Source organism: Podarcis pityusensis, assembly GCF_964106645.2.
Source record: "Podarcis pityusensis genome assembly, chromosome: 7".
Lineage (NCBI taxonomy): Eukaryota > Metazoa > Chordata > Lepidosauria > Squamata > Lacertidae > Podarcis > Podarcis pityusensis.
In genome coordinates, this window is record NC_138031.1 from 24,712,954 (window position 1) to 24,734,220 (window position 21,267).

Consider the following 21,267-nt stretch of genomic DNA (forward strand, 5'->3'; position numbering starts at 1 on the left):
GAGGTCGAACTTAGATTCACAAAATGTTCAGGGGGTATGTGTACCCCCAGAAAAAATCACATGACCTTCCCCCCCAAAATCCTGGGAACTGTAGTTTGTTGAGGGCGCTGGGAATCGCAGCTTTGCAAGTGGTAAAATACAGCCCCCAGAATTCTTTGCGGGAAGTACTTTAAAAATATGGTGTGTGTGTCTGCAGTTAAAGCACCTTGGCAGCAGATAAGCCAGCTATGCTTGCACTCAGGCTTCTCTTGCTAGCTCAGGATAGTTCAGACTAAGTGATAGTTAATAGCCACATAACAGCTGTATTTGAGTGTTCCTTTTACTTTCATTAAAGCAAATAGGTGAGTGGGAGCAGGGGCAGGCTAGCAAGTCACATCCCTTCCTGCAGCACATCTCTATCCTTTAGAGCCCTCAATGAGTTTGAGGACAAAGGTGTCTTCTCTATTCTTGGAGACCCCTTGTCCAATTTAGAGCCTTGGTTTTGTCCTCCAGGCAACATGGCAGAAGGTGTAGGGATTGGCAGTACACCTCTACTCTGTCTCATATATTTCTTTTGATGCAAGTAGATTGAATGCCTGGCTAGGAGTAGTAAGGTAATGACAGTGGTAGGACTTGATCCATGCTAACTATAGGAAGGCTAGATTTTTTTTTGTCCAGGATTGTCTACTCTGACAGGTAGTGACTTTCCAAGATCTCAGGATGTTTCTTTCACATTACCAACTTCCTAATCCTTTTAAGTGGCGATGCCCAGGTCTGAACCTGGGTTCTGCTGCATGCTAAGCATGGGCTCTAGAGCTGAACTATAAGTCTATAAGAGTTTAAGTATTTCTCACTTCTTTTTTGGTGCATGTGCACAATATTCCCTAGCAGTGTCAAAGTATGATGGCAACATGGAAAAGTGTGTTGGGTATAGCAGGCAGTCAAGTTTGGCCATTACTCCCTCTAAGATGGAGAACAGAAAGCAAAAAAAGGACCTGCAATGGCAAAACCAAACATGAAATAGCAATAACCGATAGTGTTATATTTTCACAAAAGTTCTCCAAAAGCACATTATAATGTTGTGAATATACAACAAACAAGAGCAAAAGCTGAATGGTGAATGCAGTTATGCTAATCAGGGTCAACAGTCCACATCTGAAGATGTTCTAAAATCCATCCATGCCGACATTCCTTAGTATTCTGAATCAATCTCTCTTGAATAAATATGACTGGTCCACCAATCCATTTCAGGTTATTCTTTATTCTCACAGTTCACCCCTTTCTCCTGTTTTTGTTCTGGGTATTATGACACACAGTATGGCATACGAACATTTCCTAACATGTAATGTGGGAAACAGACTAGACCTTCTGGTTCTGAATATAATGAACTGTGACTCTTCCGTGTTGACTTTGTGAAACTCTGTTTTGGTGTTTCCTTGCTGTCTCCTGGGGCAGGCAAGGCAAGGGGGGATATTTGAAAAGTGACACTCAGGGCACATGCCACTAATAAATATTCTAGTTTTATTATAGGATGCTAAGAATTAAACACTGATAGAAACTTCCTCAGAAAAAGTCAGGACAACAACAGTACCAATGTTTGAAATTTTGGCTCAGACATTTTGAACCAAGATGATAATGATGATTTTTACAATGGCACCAGGGCTTAAGGTTCCATTTTATTTGACCCTCGAGACACATGTTTAAACAGATGTCACAATTGTTAAAAAAATGGAATTGAAGTTTCAGATGTGGAAGGCCAAAAGTCAAAACTTTATTAAGGTCGTCACCCCAGAAACAAGATATTCTGTAAATCTGAAATACCTTATATAATCTGACTTCAGTTTAGAAGTTGTTTTTCCAAATTTAAAACACAACTAGTTTCAGTAGTTTCAGGTTCCACAATGCTCAAGCCAAGTGTCCATAATTTATGCCCCAGATAAATCAGGATGTGTACGCATTGTGCGATAATGTTCATTCAGTGCTGGATGCAGGTGCTGTACAAAAGTTGTAGTCCAAGTTGCAACTCCACCCACCCCTAGGCAGTGGCTAAAGTAAGGAGTGATGAAATGATTTGGATTAAAAATGGCCACAACTTTATTGATTACAGATGTAGGTGGAATTTGGCTCAGGTATTGAGAAGATATCAACCCCATGGTGTCCTTATCCTGCAAATATCTATCTATCTATCTATCTATCTATCTATCTATCTATCATCTATCTATCTATCTATCTATCTATCATCTATCTATCTATCTATCTATCTATCTATCATCTATCTATCTATCATCTATATCTATCTATCTATCTATCATCTATCTATCTAGCTAGCTAGCTAGCTAGCTAGCTAGCTATCTATCATCTATTTATCTATCTCTGTATGTCTGTAGGAATACTAATTGATGGGAGAGGAATAGAGAACACCACTGTGTACTAGGTGGATTACATGCCCACCTGTGTGTGCAGACAACGCAGACAGTAGCTGCCAGTTTAGATGGCTTTATTGCAGGAAGGTGTGTAGAATGGCTATGCACAAAAGTGCATTGTGGAAAAAATCATTCCTGTGCATTTCAAAGGCTATGTGTGTACACAGCTTAGATTTTAGTAGGGTGGCTAAAAGGAGGCAATTCTGGCCCTAACTGCTCCCCTATGAAAAATTTCACCATACCCCACTGGTACTGTTACACTGAGCTGCTGCCCGAATGATAGTTTTGCATATGTTGTAGAAATGGTGAGGGTTGGGGAGTGAGAAACACCAATTTTTGTGTGCGGCCTCTTCCCTCTCCTTCCCATTGAGGCAGCATGCAAAGTGATTCTGTCATGGCTGCTTTTCTGCAATCAGATTTCATCTGTCTGTGCCTTATAGATGGATATATTTACTAGCTTTTAGTTCTTTGGTTCCTTGTTGAATAACTATGTTTGCGCTGAAGCACTGCCCTGACTGCAGAAGGAGCAGCTTGGGGATTCTGTCAGTCAAGGTATCCCTTGAAGCACTGCAGTAAAACCTGAGGTTTAACTTTCAGGACCTGCCAAACTGAATATGTTCTGGGAGCTGTGCCCTATCAATTGCAATATCACCAGAGATCCTGGAGTTTGCTAATGTCAGATTGTGCAGTTTCAAAGCATGGAACAGGCATACATCTTGGGCTGGACAGCATATGCCAGCTTCTGTTTATATATATATTGAGTTTTGAAGTGCTGGGAATCAGATCTATAGAGAAAATGTAAAAACAAAAACAAACAAACAAAAAACACTTTTGCTGTATCTCAGTATAAAAATGCCTTTCCTGGTAGAAATTCAGGAAATGAAAGGCAGTCAACTCCAAGAAATGTTCACTTCTCCACACCCAATGCAGTTCTCCAACCAAAATGATCCAATGCAAAAATTATTATATTAGAAGAAGATTGCTTGCAAAAGCAAAATTGCATACATAATGGGTTATAACAGGGGAAGTGCACATTTGAATGCTGATGAAATTTCATGGGGACTTTTCAAAAGAAAATCTGAATGCTGGTGAAGAAATGTGGAGAGTTGACTTTAAGACTGGGAGAAGACAATTAATCACCACATAATTATCTCTGTGGTAGAGTGTCAGCAGTAGATGACTAGTCAGCCATCTTTCCTCCCAGAAGTTCCCAATCATCAGCACTTTCAATTGTGCCTGGAAGATTGGTAACCAGGATTGGTGTCACATCATCAAGCACCCACAAACATCCTTGCAGCTGTATTCTGGACCAAATGATTTTTCTGAAGTTAGCCTCTTGTAGAGTGCCACTCTTGTATGGAGAGTGGGATGAGGGCTAGGTGAACAAATGACTTCTCAAGGGGCCGAAGAGAGAGAGAAATTCAATAATTTACCAGGCTGCATAATGCAAAAATAAAGTAAAATGCAAGCTATGTTTATAGGGCTGCTTTTATACTGGGCCTGGCTATACTTGAAAAACAGACACTATGATTCTGATGGATTGTTGTCACATAATGGAAGACTGGGAGAAGAAACCACATATTCAAATAGACTTGTGAACGTCGAACCATACTACGTCGCTGATTGGGAAATCTTTTAATATTTTATCTCATTCCGCACATGATATAGGTCTTCTCATCAAGTATCTTGCTTTCAACTGGAAAAGGAAACAAAGCAGAGAGTCCAAGGGATGATTGATCAATGCTTATATCTTATCCATAAATACAGGAAAAGTCTTGTTCCCAAATGCACTCCTTTAAAACCTTTCCCACTGGGCAACAGCCTCCCTATCCATTTCTAACATTATATTAAAAGTCTGCATGAGTGTGGCTAATTGTTGCCTGGACTCTTTGAGATAAGCAAAGTTCTTGGGCCCATACCAGCTAATATGCAGTCGGCTGGAGGAATGTTCAGCAGAGGAACGTGTGTGTGTGTGTGTGTGTGTGTGTGCGTGTGGCTTAACCCTTTCCCTCACTTGATACTTGTTTCCTACCCTCTAGCTGCTTTTCTTCTACCAGAAGACAAGTCCCATAATCTGTCCCAGCCCCTCATGCCTGGGAAAGTAGCTTGGGGGTGCTGCTGTGTGAAAATGGTGTGAAGAGCAATAATTAAGAAGATCTTCCATCTCACTTTTTTGTTTTCTGCTCCTGGGTGTAGTCTCTGATGCTGCTTTTCAGTTTAAAAACCAGCAGAGTGAAAACAAAGCCCATTAGGAACCTTTTAACATGGCTCCTGAACATTGGTTAGTTTGGCCCTGTGAGCCAGTATGGTTCATTAATTGGACCAGCGGAAGCCATCTTACAGGAGATCAGAGCTATTCCTCCCTCTAGGCCAGTGCTGACTACTCCGACTGGCAACAGCTTTCCCTGATCTCAGACCAAGGTCTTTCCCATTACCTGCAGCATGGCCCTTTTTAAAAACTGGAGATGCCAGGTATTGAACCTTTGACCTTCTGAATCCAAAGCATGTGCTGTGACAGAGCTATGGTCCCTTCATTTAAAAGTGAGGTGAGATTACATCTGGAGACCCCTGCTGATTCCAAGCCATAAAGGTAAAGGTAAAGGGACCCCTGACCATTAGGTCCAGTCGTGACTGACTCTGGGATTGTGGCGCTCATCTCGCTTTATTGGCCGAGGGAGCCGGCGTACAGCTTCCGGGTCATGTGGCCAGCATGACTAAGCTGCTTCTGGCGAACCAGAGCAGCGCACGGAATAATAATAATAATAATAATTTTTTTTATTTAAATCCCACCCTCCCCAGCCAAAGCCAGGCTCAGGGTGGCTAACAACAATAAAACACCGTTTACCTTCCCGCCGGAGCGGTACCTATTTATCTACTTGCACTTTGACGTGCTTTTGAACTGCTAGGTTGGCAGGAGCAGGGACCGAGCAACGGGAGCTCACCCCGGTGCACGGATTCGAACTGCCGACCTTCTGATCGGCAAGCCCTAGGCTCTGTGGTTTAACCCACATCGCCACCTGCGTCCCTTATTCCAAGCCATAGTCATCTGTTTTTCTTGTGTGGCCTAAGAGAGCCCTATAGCCCTCGATATGTTTGTTGGACTACAATTCCCATCATCCCTCACCATTGCCCGTGCTGCCTGGGGCTTATGGCAGTTGTAGTCCAGCTACCTCTGGGCCCCATCTGCACTATACATTTGAAGCAGTATCATACCACTTTAAACAGCCACACTGTAAACAGCCACAACTCCTTGGAACTATAGTTCATTAAGGGTGAGAAGAGTTGTTAAGAGACTCCTGTTCCCTACTCAGAGTGGTTTAATGGTTGATCTCTCTTCCCAGAGAATTCTGAAAACTGTGGCTCTGCGAGGGGATATTTTGGATATTCCGAAGGAGGAAAACAATCTTCTCATGTAATATAACAAAGGGCATATCTAGTCTACAGGCTTATATCCATTTTATAGCCCTTTAACTTTCATGGCCTTCTCACAACCATTCCAGAAACTGTAGTTTATTTAGGGTGCTGAACAGTCTGTTAGAGATCTCCAGGACCACACTCAGAACTATAGTTCTGTCTGGATAATGCTGTTATACAGTTTAGTCACTAGGTGGCACTGGATTTATATTTGAGTATTATTCTTATTTTATTTATTAAATTTGTATACCATCCTTTATCCGCAGATCTGAGGGCAGTTAGCAACCTAAAAATACTATGTAAAACGCAAAATGCATGATAAAAACAGGAACCAAACACAAAACGAAACCCCAAACCAATAACTCCTTCCCCCACACCCTCTGTGTCTACTTTGGTCCATTGTTGGAGAGAAGCAAGGTTTTTGTTTACCCTCCTGGTTGATGTGTCCTCGAAGCCTTTCCATGATAGTCCTGGGATTTGTGTAAAGAGAGTCACTATTAAACTAGGCTAAGTCTGTGATGCAAATAAAATGTCCTTAGGGTAAGATGATAGTTCTTTCTTTCCCTTACATTATGAAAACTGAATAGACCCTTCCTAAAACTGTGCATTATCAGATAGCTTTCGCCTGGAATCTTGAGCTAAAGCTTCAGTTCTTTCTGACTTGGGACATTTCTTCCCTGGTTCACAATAGTCTGGTGGTTCTTTAGAGAGCGGAATTGTTATATGTTTTTTCTTAGGAGTGACCATTATTTCTTGTTTTTCAGCTCAGGTGTCATGTCAAATATTTTCAGGGATGTGTTCTGCCTTTGGGGGATAGCGAGATTGTTCTAGTAAGCAGCAGCTAGCACCAAGTTCCATCATGGGGCCAGGAGATGTTTCCCTTTCTGTTGGGAATAAGTTTTATTTGGTTTTACTGTCTTCCGGTTAATGGACATAGCATGAAATTGGTTAAATTTAATGGAGAAACGTCTGCAAGAAATAAATGTGTCTTTTCTGTCACTCTTTTTGATTTTATTTTATTCCAGAGGGCTTTGCAGATCTGACCTGTAGTGATTTTGCCTTTATTTGGTCCTTGCTCAGTCTGAAACAAATGGCTCTTTTCAAGCCATCCCCACCTTTTCTTCTCTTAAATGTATTGTCTGAGAGGTTTTTTTTGCCTCCAGGGCCTGACATCATGGAAAGAAAAACAGACAAAGCAACTTAACCAAAATCCCTCTTCCTCTTCCTGAGGACTTGGCTTTCATTTCTTTCTCATCCTAAACTGGTGTTTTGTTTTAAGTTTGCTTCTTTCTACAAAAAAATGTTTGAAAAAGCCAGGGTGGGGGAATGTGACATTTTCGGTGGCTTATGTAATTACTAGAAAAACAAATTGAAAGCTTTTGTCTGCACATTTTAACTGCAGTTTAATCATTCTGGGCCTAAGGATTGACAATTATAGGTAAAGTAGAAAACACTTTTTGAAATTGTTAGAGAAGGTTTATTCAAATCATGAGCTGCTCTTCCATTTAAAATGTGGCTTGCCTTTTCAGATTACCTTGGGTGAGAAGGTGCCTTGCCTTTTTGGCCCTCTTAAAAATGCCCGTTTGTTTCTTGTTATCTGGAATGAGTATATCTGGCAACGCAAGTGAAGCTTTAAAAACAAGATCTTTAAAAAAAAAATATTATTGAGGACAGTAGGTGTAGCATTTTAGTTTTGACACTGCGAGGGATTTTGAACTGTGTGTAATCAGCAGAGGAATTGTGAAAGCTTTTACGGAGTGTGATGTTTTGCAGTTGTTTTGTAAGAAAAATCCCACTGTGAGGAAGTCAAAGGAAGAGCTTGTTTTCTGAAAGCTTAATGGCTGATAAACGCTTATTAATTTTAAATTTGCGCTCATCGTAGGGCTTGAGGACATTAAAAATCTTGCATTCCTCCCACATAGTCTCAGTTATCAGCAGACACTAATTCCTGATTTGGAGACTGCGGTGTGGCTGGCACGGGCTGCACAATCCACAGGAATGGTTTCCCTCATGCCCAGTTCCAATGCTCTTGATTCTGCAATATGGTGCTGATTGAATCGGGTTTGTGGGAAGCCATGTTTAGATAAGCCAGAGGTTGGGAACATCAGAGCCAAGGGGCTGAATGCAGCTCACCAGGCCTCTATTTTGGCCTCAGGACTATTCCCCAGGGCACACCCTGTCTCCACCACCCTGCTCCCCTCAAGCACTTCCTGCCTGGCTGGGAATGTGTCTGCCATGAACTGCCAGGATGATGGGGAGGAGTAAGAGGAGGGAAAGTATCCTGGCGAAGGATGTAGCTGGGACTGGGACACACCGGGGCAAGCAGGGTATGGGGAAGGAAGTACACACAAGGGGAATCAGAGGGGCCACTGTCTCCATGATCACAGTGGGCTCTGAGCTGTAGGGAGCAGCGGGAGCTGCGCTCTAGGAGGCTGAGGCAAGCAAAGATCCACAGCCCAACTCCCTAGCTGGCCAGGTGGGGCTCACTAGCTGTGGAAGGAGGTGTGTGATTCCTCAGCTGGAGTGGGCTCAGAACAGGTGAGGGCCACATGCCTCATAAATCCCAGATGCTGCAATCAGCAAGCAAAGTGCAAAAGGGAAGCAGAGCTGAGGTGCTGTGTCTGCTCAACTGCCCATGTTGGTGGAGCTCAGCTTGGATGCTCCTGGACCTCCATAGGACTGTGCTTCGGGTTTGACTCTGGACTGTATCCTGACTGCTGGACTTTGGACTTGGCCTTGTTTCCTGACCTTTGGACTTTGCTTGTGTGGCTTGATCATCAGACTTAGAACTTTGGACTTGGAGTACTGACTTGCTGCCAGGTAGGCCAGGGGTCCAGGACAGCGTCCTTGAACTGTGCTAACGCCTCTCAGTTGCCAGGGTGGAGACATGTGGGTGGGTGGGTAGGTGTAGGTCAAAACCACTGCCCTTTGTGTAGCTTGAATATAACCTACAGCTAAGCATTATATCCATTGCTTTGTTCACTTTTGCCGCTGGCTCTATGGGCACCTGAACGATTGCCACTCAGAATGGATAGCCGTGTTAGTGGGCGAGGAGAAGGTGGACCTACTCAGGGAGGGGCGCTCCTGAATACATCTTGCCCGTGGACCCCTCAGAACACGGAGCTGCTCAACTCTGATGATCTGGCACAGCATGTCAGTTTGAAAAGTTCAAAAGCCACGTGCCTTAAGGTATGAGAAAGGTGGCATCAATGCCTACTTCTAAGAAAGGGGCTACAATCCATCAGAGTATTTTAGAATTTTTCCTATGCATAATTTCTCTAGAAGGACAACGTTTTCTCACGTAATGTGCTTGTCTTTTCTAAAAATAAAATGGGAGGTTTCTCTGACTATCACATACAAGCTGCCACAAACTGTGTTTGTTATATATAAAGAAAACTATAAAACTTGCAACTATGCTTAAAAATTATGGTGTCTATGCAACTTGGAACGGGGAAAGCCACAAACAGCTTCTTCTTTTTTCCCTTTTTGGTTTGCTGGGAGATTTTTGTTGACAATGTGGAGATGTAATTTCATAGCTGCCGATGGAATAGGATCTTCTGATTGGTTTACCTTCACTTCTAAGGCCAAATACAGCTTACTAAGCAAGTGTCATGTACCAACCCCAAATTACTCCATTAGGAGTCATAATTTTTCCTGCAAGGTAAAAGAAAAATCAGCAGTCTTGATTTCTGCACACTTGCATAATTCGAATATGTTATAGAGCTTTTTGCAGTGAACCCGTAGTATGGTAGCCAGTTTAAAGAGAGAAATGCCTAGTCTTTGTTTTCTGAAATTTTCTGGTCTTACATTTTCGGTGCAGTCCTATATTACTGTAAATCCAATTGAGGGGCTTCAGGATGTGATGTAGGTGCCAGTCTGGCAGCAAAGATGGAGGTATGCTGGTGAGACAATGTTTTTTCCACCAGACATCTTCCATCATGCTAGCTGGAAACTGCCCATGTACATAGGAAGTTATCTCATACTGAGTCACACCAATGGTTTGTGTGGCTCTTTATCATATATACTGAGTAGCAGTGGCTCTCCAGGATTCCTGACATTCCCAGTCCTACTTGGAGATGCGTGGGACTTTCTGAGCACAATGCAGAATGCTACAGCCCTTCCTATGTAGCTGCTCCACACTTCCTCAACAAACAGCCTCATTGAACTCGGTGCTGCTTACTTCTTCATCAACTTGTGTAAAGTCTGTCTCTTAAACATTTGCACTTCTACCTATTGCAACCAAATGGGAGTTTAACGTTTTGATTTTCCTTCAAAGAAATGGAACAGTCAACTTACTTGAGAAAAACATCTTGGTTCTGAAGTTCTTCATGAAAGGCTTTGAGCTTTGCATTTCCCTGCAGATGGCCCGAGATGTGGGTGCAGACGTCAGTCGTCTCTATTCTGCTGTCCTGACTCTAGCACACCATGTTCTTTCATTCAAGTTCCCTTCTGACTGACAAGCCCTAGGATGACTAACGTAATTCAGGCCACCTATTTCCCATCAACAGTCCATTAAGTGCCGTACACAATGTACCTGGTATTGATGTCGTACAAGATGAAAAGTGGCTGGAGTGATGGAGAATTACAGGTTGTGATGAGCCTTACAAATCATTACCTGAACAAACTACTGGGAGACTGCAAAGAGGAGGAAGTAGGATGCATCACTGTACACCCTACTAAAGAAAGGATGTGTCTATTTCCCCCTACTCTGTCTTAATGTGGGAAAGATTATTTGTTCAGTAGGTGATTGAATACTTTCAGACAATGCCAAACTGGCCCAGAAGGAACCAGCGGCAGCAGTTCCACTTGGACTGTTTTGAACGTTCAGAAGCAATTGACAGAGGCATATCTTTAGTTGTCCTAGCTGCCTTTTCTGGGATCAAAGGCACAGGATGTGAAATAAAATAAACGAGTAACTTACTTTCCAGGGGAAATCTGATGAATTGAAATTTCCTACCACTGGCCCATTTGTGATATCTCAGTGACCTGTTTAACAATATTAAGTCCCCATTTGGAAGCACTTGTAGAAAATGACACTCTTGCATGGTGTTTACAGCATAACATATTGCAATTCCAGAATATAAGCTAATGTAAGGATATGTTTGCCACACAACATTGACATATTGAAAGGGAAAGGAAGTTGAAAGGCTTTGCCTAACATCTTGTGGTTAAACTATGTGGACATAATACTTGGGAAAGATTCATAGCACACCTCCACAAATGGTTGCCCATGTTCTCCCCTGAACCATGCTGTCAGCTTTGTTTTTCACTGTTTCTATGCTCCTATGTTTTTTTCTGTTTTTTCTGCTGCCAGTAAAAGCAGCAGCAGCAGCAGCAGCAGCAGCAGCAGCAGCTGTGTCCTCCACAATGCCCTGGACCTACCATCATTCCAGGGCATGGTGTGTATGTGTGGAAATGATGGACACTACAAAAAAACAGTGGAGATTCTGTGAGATTGCCTTCTTTTCTGGGGCAAGGAGAAGAAAAACCTCAGATTCCTCCTATCTCAAAAAGTGTATTCAGAAAGATTTGAGCACAGCTCTTGACAAACACAAAAAATGCTTAAAAGCAGCAACAACCTTGCAACATATATATTACACTCTACAATGATGTTTCAATATTTGAGCACCATTTTGAGATTTTGCCACATAAGAACCCTGCATGATCAGACCAAAGGCCTATTTAGTCCAACATTTTTCCAGATGCCTGTGGGAAGCCTCCTTTTTGTTATTTTTGAGAGGAACATTTGCCAAACCTGTGTGCTAAAGGCATGGACCTCTTTCATAAAAGCTGGGGCGGCGGGGATGTATATGTGATATAAACAATGAAATAACTAAAATGAATGCTCTTAACTAGGGTCTAAGCGATTCACTCTTGAATATAGCGAAGAGTTGGCTTTCAGACTTTGCAGTGAAACTCCTAAAATCTCTTTGTCCCTCTTTACCTAAAACTGAAATGATGTCCCCTAGTATGTGACTGGTTTTGTTCTCTCCACTTAGCCTTCCCTAGACAAACATAGTAGTAAGCTCGCTCATTTCTTCAGGGATCTACAATAGTCTCAGATTTCTGATGTTTTGATTCTTTACCACTGGTGAGCTCTCTAATTCGTATCCCCATTGTATTGGCTGAAGGTAACCAGTCTGCCTAGAAGTGAAGCCTGGCATTTAAATAGGGTGGTCCCCTGTCCTATTTTACAGGGGGAAATCTTCTGTTTGAAGGGCTGCCAGCGCTCTATTTGAGAGCATCCTCTGCTTTTACAGGGTTGACTGGTCCAAGCCCAGTTTAAAGGCAAAGAACCCCAAGAAGAGAGAGTGCAGCAAGAGCCTTGAAGTTGTCTCGAAAACACCTGGGCAGCAAGATCACCTGGTCACAGTCATCCACACTGTGGAAAGATGTGCGGCATTTGCATTTCACAGTCATGATTTCTATATTGGCACATCTCCATATTCATATAGATATATTAGCACATTGCAATTTTAACGCAAATATGTGCCCTCTTCTTCTGTTTTGGCAATGCCTAGGTGGTCACCAAGGGCCTGGCTTAGACCTGTACACATTTTGCCCAGAAATCCATAAAAACCAAACTTTGGCAAAAAAAAACCCCTTCTCTCTATCTCTCCATCTCGGGAGTTTCGCAAGCCTCTGCTGCATAAACAAGATGCCAACACTTAAGCAAACTCAAGGGTGGGGGGAGCCAAAAGGACTGCAAGGGCTTCAATTCAGTCTCTCTCTCCCCCCCTCCACCGTACTATGTAAATACCAGAAAGGAAGTGAGCCAGACCTGGATGCTTTCTGCTGTGGATGAGATGCTTTGACATCGGTGCAGATGGAAATGTCTATGTGGTCGGAGTGGGCGAGACGAGCTCCGCTCTTGATCATGGGAAAACAACGGATCAGTATGCTATCAAACTCTGCCTAGGGTCAGTCCGGCTTAGATCAAGCAGGAAGTGATGTGCTGACATTCTGGGCAGCTCTGAAACTCCGAGTTCTTTTGAGCACAGTTTGTACCCGGAGGAATGAGGCTGAATGTGTTTGCTATTTTTCTCACTTGGCTTCGAGGCTGCTCACGAACTGACTGCTTTGAAAGGTAGCTGGGGAAGGGCAGATGCTGTCATTGCCTTGAAGAGGTTGCGCCGCTTTTTCATTGGATTAGCGTTGAAGCCCCAACAATAAGCTGTCTTTGGGGTTCATCCTTGTAATTAGATGTTGAAAGGCACACAAATGCGCAGGCAAGTGCAAAGAAAGCGGAGGAATGCCTGCACCGATCGACGGGCAGCCACTGTCTCGTACGGCTACCTAGACTCAGCGAAGGAAAGGAAAACACCACAGTGTTAGTTGCTCGTCAGTGTGACCCCATTTAAGATCAATTGCAATGGGATCTAAGCCAAAAGATTAATAGGAATCTGACAGATCTTGTTTGAAAGTATATTTATTCTGTCAGATTTCGCGAGTGGTAGCTATTTCTCCATTCAAGCTGAATGATAGTATTCAGCCTGCATACTTAGTCATCCTGACAGCTAGAAAGATAAACATGTCAGCATGTGATTGGCCAAATACTTTCCCATGGAATCGAGGCAGACGCTGCCAGCAGTGCTTGCACTGAAAAAAGAGGACCGTGGCTCTGGAAGCAATACAGGACCCCCCCAATGCTGCAAAACAAGCTTTCAACAACAGCGGCCCAAAGTTTGGAATTAGCGTCACAATATGTCTCTGCCCACCATGAACTTCAGTTCGCATTCTAACTTATTTGCAGAAATGTTTGCTCTTGGAGTGTGTAAGAGCAAGCATAAGGGTAAGACTCACCTGCCCTGAGTGGAGTTCATAAAACAAAGAACTGTGCATTTAAAACAGGCACCCCCAAACTCAGCCCTCCAGATGTTTGGGGACAACAATTCCCATCATCCCTGACTACTGGTCCTGTTAGCTAGGGATGATGGGAGTTGTAGTCCCAAAACACCTGGGGGCAGAGTTTGGGGGTGCCTGGTGTAAAACATTGAATGGGAATAGCTGGTACCGCCATTAGGGAATAAATCATTGTTTTAATTTAGGGATGGGAAATCTGTGGTTCTCCAGACGTTGTTGGACTGTGAACACCTCTACCTTGGACATCGCTGGCTGGTGCTGATGCAAGTTGAAATCCAGAAACATCTGGAGGATCACATGTTCCCATTCCTAAATTAAAATAACAATCTGTTGTCTGATGGTTAGGGCTAGCGATCCTTTTCTTTCAGTGCTGTGCATGCACAGTTGCCTCTTCCATGGAAGTGAATGGGGAAATTCAGTCATGCAAGAGTTCTGTGTGTGCTCTGGAGCACATGTGGGGCTCGAGATTACAGTGACCGTTTCAAGGAGGCAATCTGGTTGTTGGTTTTTCCCTGGAAGCAAGCTACTTTATGATTCAATCCATTGTTTTAAAATTGAAAGGTGTGAAAGCTCACCTTGGGGAGATAAGTATGTTGATTCCTACTTTCCTGCAGTCTTGACAAAGACCGATTCCTAAAAACACATTTGAGAAAACAATCACGGAGGGTGATGGTTCATTTTAAAGGTGTAGCATGAGCTTCATCTCCTACTGCAAATACGCACAATTTCCTGTTGCCAGGTTCTGATGGGATTCCGCTTAGTGACAGGATACAATTAAAACCATTTATCAAATCTAAGGCTGGGAGCTGACATGTGCGAAGGCACGTAACTGAAGGATTTGGAAGACTGAATTGCTAGTTATCGGAAAAATCGTTACATAGCTCTTCAAACTTTTCAGCGTTAATTTAGAACTCTGCAAAAAGAGACCTCACTGACATGAATTTTGCTCAGTTAAAAATAATATTAAAGGGGCATGTTTGTGATAAGAATAGGATATAAGAGGAAACCCTCAAATAAGTGTGTGTAAGACTCTGAAAAAGCAGAGACATCACCTTGCCAACAAAGGTCCGTATAGTTAAAGCTATGGTTTTCCCAGTAGTGATGTATGGAAGTGAGAGCTGGACCATAAAGAAGGCTGATCGCCGAAGAATTGATGCTTTTGAATTATGGTGCTGGAGGAGACTCTTGAGAGTCCCATGGATTGCAAGAAGATCAAACCTCTCCATTCTTAAGGAAATCAAAGACCCTGATGTTGGGAAAGATGGAGGGCACAAGGAGAAGGGGACAACAGCGGACGAGATAGTTGGATAGTGTTCTTGAAGCTACCAGCATGACTTTGACCCAACTGTGTGAGGCAGTGGAAGACAGGAGTGCCTGGCGTGCTCTGGTCCATGGGGTCACGAAGAGTCGGACACGACTAAACGACTAAACAATGGGAGTAAAAAACTATGTCACCTCAAGGCTACATAGGTATGGGACTTGACCCAGGACTCTGCTGGGAAGTGTGGGTGGGTGGGCGTGTGGTTTTGAATCTCTGAAATGCCCTAATTCAGATGCTATAGCCCAGGGGTCAGCAAACTTTTTCAGCAGCACTGTCCCTCAGACCTTGTGGGGGGCTAGACTATATTTTTTTGGGGGGGGGGGAATGAATTCCCATACCCCATAAATAATCCAGAGGTGCATTTTAAATAAAAGGACACATTCTACTCATGTAAAAACACGCTGATTCCTGGACCGTCCGTGGGCCGGATTTAGAAGGCGATTGGGCCAGATCTGGGCCCCGGGCCTTAGATTGCCTACCCATGCTATAGACAGTGGGAATTTCCCCCACAGTTTTACACCCATAGAGCTTTCTGTAGGCATACTAGGAGATCACTGGAGTGACCCCCCCCCCACTGTTCTTCTGCAACAGACCTTAGAATTGCCCTGTTTTTCTTTTACTTTTGATTTGGTTCAAAGAAACCAAACAGAATTAAAGACTACTTATAAAAGAAACACACCCAAAGATTTGAACAATTGCTTATTTTCTTTGAATGTGATCTTTTATTTTTATGAAAATGTCAAGAGCAGATCATATCTTCTGACTTGAACAAGAAAATAATTCACTCACAGTTGTCAAAAATGCCACTCTTTTTTAAAAAAAACCTTTTTAGCATTCATTCTGCTTTCCCTCCTTGTTTGCTTTGCATTCCTCTCCTTAAATAATAAAAAAGAGTAAGAAGTTAAGATGAAAATAAAATGCAACAAGGCATATTGAACATTGTCACTTCGCTTTTGTTTTTGGTTCTTAAACAAAACTTTGCAATAAATCTGACTGATGCTTATCTTGAGATGACATACTGGTTGCATATTTCTCACAGTTAAGTGATTCCAAAATATGCTTTCTTTATCTTAAATTTTAGTTTTCATCTCATGAGTCTTTTAAAAGAAAGATTATGGAGTATGTTTTTCCCCCAGAGAGAGAGAGAATGAGAGAAAATAAATCGGGCCACGAACCTTAAAAACATCCTTAAATGTTACCACTGGGCAGAGTAATCCGAACTCCCAACTCGCCATGCTGGAGGGATTTGGATGAGGCAAAGTGTTCTGCCTCTTGCCCAGACATGCATGTCTCGGCCAGTGAGGAGGTTCCACGTCTGTGGAGAACTTTGCTCTGCCCTCTGAAAGCTTGTGTGGGCAGAAGCATAAATGGGCAACTTCAGGGGGGAGAAAAGGCGCTCAGTTGGCCAAAGATCTGCTGGATTTTAAGCTGGTCCAGCTACCAACAAGTGGTCAAATCCAGGCCTATCCGCTCCACCAGCCTGGAACTGGCACAAACATGTAAGTTTTTTCCTACCCCTGCTCATCGCACTTCTACCCTGACTGGTATGAGCTTCAGGGCCCCTGCTGCTGCCCTCCAGGGCTTAGAATCGAGCCCTTGGACTATAGGTACCACTATAGGTATAATTCCGAGATGTCCCGTATACATCCCTGCCCTATGTGGTGCAGATGGGAGACTGCAGTACAGTGGTACCTCGGGTTAAGAACTCAATTCATTTTGGAGGTCCGTTCTTAACCTTAAACTGTTCTTAACCTGAGGTACCACTTTAGCTAGTGGGGCCTCCTGCTGCCGCAGCTGCCCAATTTCTGTTCTCATCTTGAAGCAAAGTTCTTAACCCGAGGTACTATTTCTGGGTTAGTGGAGTCTGTAAGCTGAAGCGTCTGTAACCCGAGGTACCACTGTAACAGTTTCATATGTGTTGCTATGCAGATGGGAATATGTATCCCCAGCCATTATTGTGTGTGACTATATCTGGATCAAGGCCTATGTACCAATGGATTCCCACATGGTTTGTGTGCGACTATATCTGGATCAAGGCCTATGTACCAATGGATTCCCACATGGTTTGTGTGCGACTATATCTGGATCAAGGCCTATGTACCAATGGATTCCCACATGGTTTGTGCACTCTGCTGAAGTGGTTGTCATACAGTAAGCAGTCGTCTGCATTCACCTGAAGAAAGACCTTTGAAAAGTCAGTTGAGAGAACTTCAGAAATGGGTACAAGAGCTTTATTCCTGTCAGTGGAAAATATTCTTCCCCTAGATGTCAGTAAACAATGCTAAGGCTATAAAATACCAGGGTGGGGTGGGGGATGTTACTGTGCAATTGAAGCACCCTCTCCAAAGTTTGCCAACTATTTAATCTTATACAGATTCAGAAGCATTGTGAAAGATTAATGGCAGAGATGAAGAAAACTTCCATTGACACCTAATACAGACCATAAAGTAAATGTTTAAGCAGCTCCCTCACTTTGAAGGCATTGTCAAGAGCTCTGGTGAAATCTACCGCGGCTCCAGCTTGCTTTGGATGCAGTTCTGAAATGCAGCGATATGAAACATGAAAAGCATTTGATTTCGGTGGTTTCACAATGTGGTGACAACATCGTAAATTGAATCCTGACGGCATCTCCAAGTTTGAAAGGTATCCAAGTGGGGTAATTATTAATGGCATGCGATTCCAGCTGCCAGGTGTTATGAGACAAGCTGTGCCCGTCCTCAAGGGCTGGCAAATCTTACACATCTGAGCAAAGCTGCTTAAAAGCTGTCAGCCCAGTTAAAAACCTGCCTTTAAGAAACAGCAGAAACCTTTAAAAAAAAAAAAAAAGTTCTGGAAAATTCACTCTACCTTTAAACTCAGGCCCCAACCAGTAAGTCACATGCCCACCAATGAAAATGGCTGCCATGAATGTGTAGGTCAGGGATGAGCAACCTCAGTCTGCAGAGAGGGCTCAAATGTGGCTGTCCAGGTTTCTGTATCTGCCCCACAGAACTTTCTGCATCCCCCCCCCAATTTTCCCAAGCCATTCCCCTAACTGGTCTGGCTTTTCCTGCTCCTTGAGTGTTTACCCCTAGCTGGAAGATCACCTTGAACTCTACTTCTTGCTTGTCTGGATGGTGTTTCCAAGGGCTGTATGAGAAGAAAGATGCCTCCTCCATGTGGAGGCTATAATCTCCCCACCCCTTACAACCCTTGGGAACATTGCATAATTACGGAGCACCATTTACGGGGACCTTGCCAGACTAAGTTTGAAGTGATGCCACAGGAGACATGCTCCCTAGCCTTTCGGTGAGGCTGTTATCTCTAAGGAAGTCAAAGAAAACAAAGAAGAAATCTATTTAAAAGACCACCTTGCACTACTGTAAGTTTAGATTTGAAGATATTTGGAAACCTTGCAATAACAAAGAGCTTTCTGCTGATTTTATAATGTTGGATTTGTAACCTGGCCAGCAAACTTGCAAGCTGCCCCTGTCCTTTGTGTGATGTCTATTTCTTCCCCCAAAAGCAGCTCTATAAGGCTGAACGAGACCCATCTCTGGTCAATTTATTGTGCATCCATCTAATGAACTCCACTGGGGCGGTATATCCTCACCTGTATCAAAAGGTGCAGTGGGTCCCAGGTGATGCAAACATTTATCCAAATGCACATTCCAGTCATGCAGAAATTTGCATCTGCAGGAAGCTGTGCCTTGATGACTTAGGGCATTTGACATTAACCTCCATCCAAGTCTCGCCTCTGCCAAGGACTCCCTGGGCACCTTTGCTCACATAATGCAGCTATTTCTCACTTTCAGTTCTGCAGCTGCTGAATGAGTGTAACAGTAACCTATCTCACAGGACTGTTGCAGAGATGAATGTCACCCATCAAAAGTTCTACAAAAGTTGCTATTATTCTTAGCATTACTCTCAGAACTGCTTTCCAAACCAGACACTTCAACTGAGGTCTGACTGATAATGGTCACACACTACTGGAACTAGTAAAAACTTCCCACACACTATGATGTTGTGTAGTTGGAATCTGACCAAAATATAAGCCTGCCTATGGAAATTCTCCGCTCCTCATCCCTGCCAAAAAAAGAAAAAAAGAAATCGCCATGAAGATAAATAAGTTTAAAATATTCCCTGGAAGAAAATGCAAAATGCACTGTGAAGACAAAGCCACTTGAACACTGTTATGTACTCAAGTTCTCACCCTGGGCCAGCAGGGGGATACTGTAGATAGTTCAGGTCCACATATGCAAATAAGGGATCGAAAATGACGTTCAGTGATTGGATAGTTACAGAAAATGGTTACTGTTGCGTTCTAGTGGAGCTCTATATAAGCAGGCTGGCTGAACCCTTCAGTTCCTTTCTGTTCTGGCCTGTGAATAAACAAGAGCTGCTTGAAGAATCGCTGTGTCGTCTGATATGTTCACCCACAACTTAACAAACACTTCCCCACAAATTCAGGCTACAAATACATTTCCCCCAAGTTATGGCAAAAGTGGTATAATACCATAGTTCCCCACAGCATTTGACTTTCACCCAAGTCTCTCTGCAATTTATCCAAGTTAAGGTATTAGTTTCAGGACTAAAAAATTGAGAGTTGAAGCCTCTGTAATACGAGTCAGTTCTCTTCTACCAAACCAGCTCAGGTAATTCATTGGGCGGTGGAAGCCTTCAATGTTACACGTGATTTGGGCTAGTTTGCAAGGGCTAATAAAATGATTGCTTATTTCACAGTCCTGAGTGAGGAGTGGTTGCATGACCACACCCATGCAGCCTGGAAAGGCCCAATGTGCAGAGCAAATAAGAAAGCTATGCACACAATGTGCATTATGTCATCAAGGAATTAGGCGTACGGATTACTTTCCAGAAAACATCTGCCAGTGTTAAGAGGCGGGCACATACCACTTAGAGATATAAAGATCTGTACCTAATTGCAATTCAATGTATTCTTGTTGTGTTTTATGATTTTCCTGATACTGTAAGTGAGCTGGAACTGGTCTGTAACCGTAATAATAAAATTCTTCTTCTAAAGATTTGAGAAAAAAGAAAGACTGAAAGATCATGTCATTAACTGACTCCTCTCTTTCCAAGTTTTGGATAGTCGGGACAAACCACAGGGAAAGGAAACCCACGTTAACTTTCCAGCGTCAAATTATTTCTTTATTTCCTTGCATTCTTGTCCTGCCCCTTTCTGGAGTTCAGGGTGGTTCATGAGTTTCCCTTGTGCCCAGTCTATCCTCAAAACAAATCTATGAGGTAGACTAGGCTGCAAGGGAGTGACTAGTCCACCATCACCCAGCATGCTTCCCCACTGTGAATACTCCTGCCCCATTTCTGTGCGGCTTTCCCCAACCCCATGGCCACTCCTTTTCCTCTTGCCCCCTACACTTTCCCCACCCCCTTTTATCCTACCAATCATTGGCTTTGCTTTCAGATTAAGATGGGTGAATCAGTTTCTAATTTTCCATTCTTAAGTTTGGTTCTTCAACATTTCCACAACAGTTTGAGAATTTTTTTTTGGGGGGGGGGGAAGACCTCATGAAAATTCACCAGCATTTCACTGTGAATTTCTTCTAATATACACAGATAGTTGGTTTCAACTAATGAATCCCACAAGTGGAAGCCCACACAAGGTCTTCTGTGAGGACAATAGGGCTTCCCCCCCCTCTCCTGCCCCATGTGCCCTAAAGGTAAAGGTAAAGGGACTCCTGATCATTAGGTCCAGTCGCGGACAACTCTGGGGTTGCGGCGCTCATCTCGCTTTACTGGCTGAGGGAGCCGGCATACAGCTTCCGGGTCATGTGGCCAGCATGACTAAGCCGCTTCTGGCGAACCAGAGCAGTGCACGGAAACGCCGTTTACCTTCCTGCCAGAGTGGTACCTATTTATCTACTTGCACTTTGACGTGCTTTTGAACTGCTAGGTTGGCAGGAGCAGGGACCGAGCAACGGGAGCTCACCCCGTCGCAGGGATTCAAACCACCGACCTTCTGATCGGCAAGTCCTAGGCTGTGGTTTAAACCACAGCGCCTCCCGTGTCCCCCTCATGTGTCCTAGAACCCCCCAATTGGCCCTGGAGGGCAGATTCAAGAGAATCCTTGGAACATCATGGGAGGGGAAGGGCAGATTGCGCCATGAGGCAAGCAGAATGCTTGTGTTGATTGTGTGACCTGCTTAGCACAATACTGATTTAATTGTATGCAATTTTGTGAAATCTACACATTTTTGCAAAGCAGCTCCCCTAATATAAAGTGCTTTTCTATGTTGTTTTCACTACTGT

General features: G+C 43.4%; 2 long non-coding RNA genes across 2 annotated transcripts in view; one reads left to right on the top strand and one right to left on the bottom strand.

Annotated features, from left to right (window-relative positions):
- Positions 1–13,107, bottom strand: part of LOC308481509 — a 34,578-nt gene extending 21,471 nt beyond the window's left edge. Inside the window, exon 1 of the long non-coding RNA XR_013988724.1 lies at positions 12,598–13,107. This is a non-coding gene — a long non-coding RNA (uncharacterized lncRNA). The remainder of the gene's footprint in view (positions 1–12,597) is intronic.
- Positions 1–21,267, top strand: part of LOC308481510 — a 351,692-nt gene that overhangs the window by 88,416 nt on the left and 242,009 nt on the right. The window lies entirely within an intron of this gene.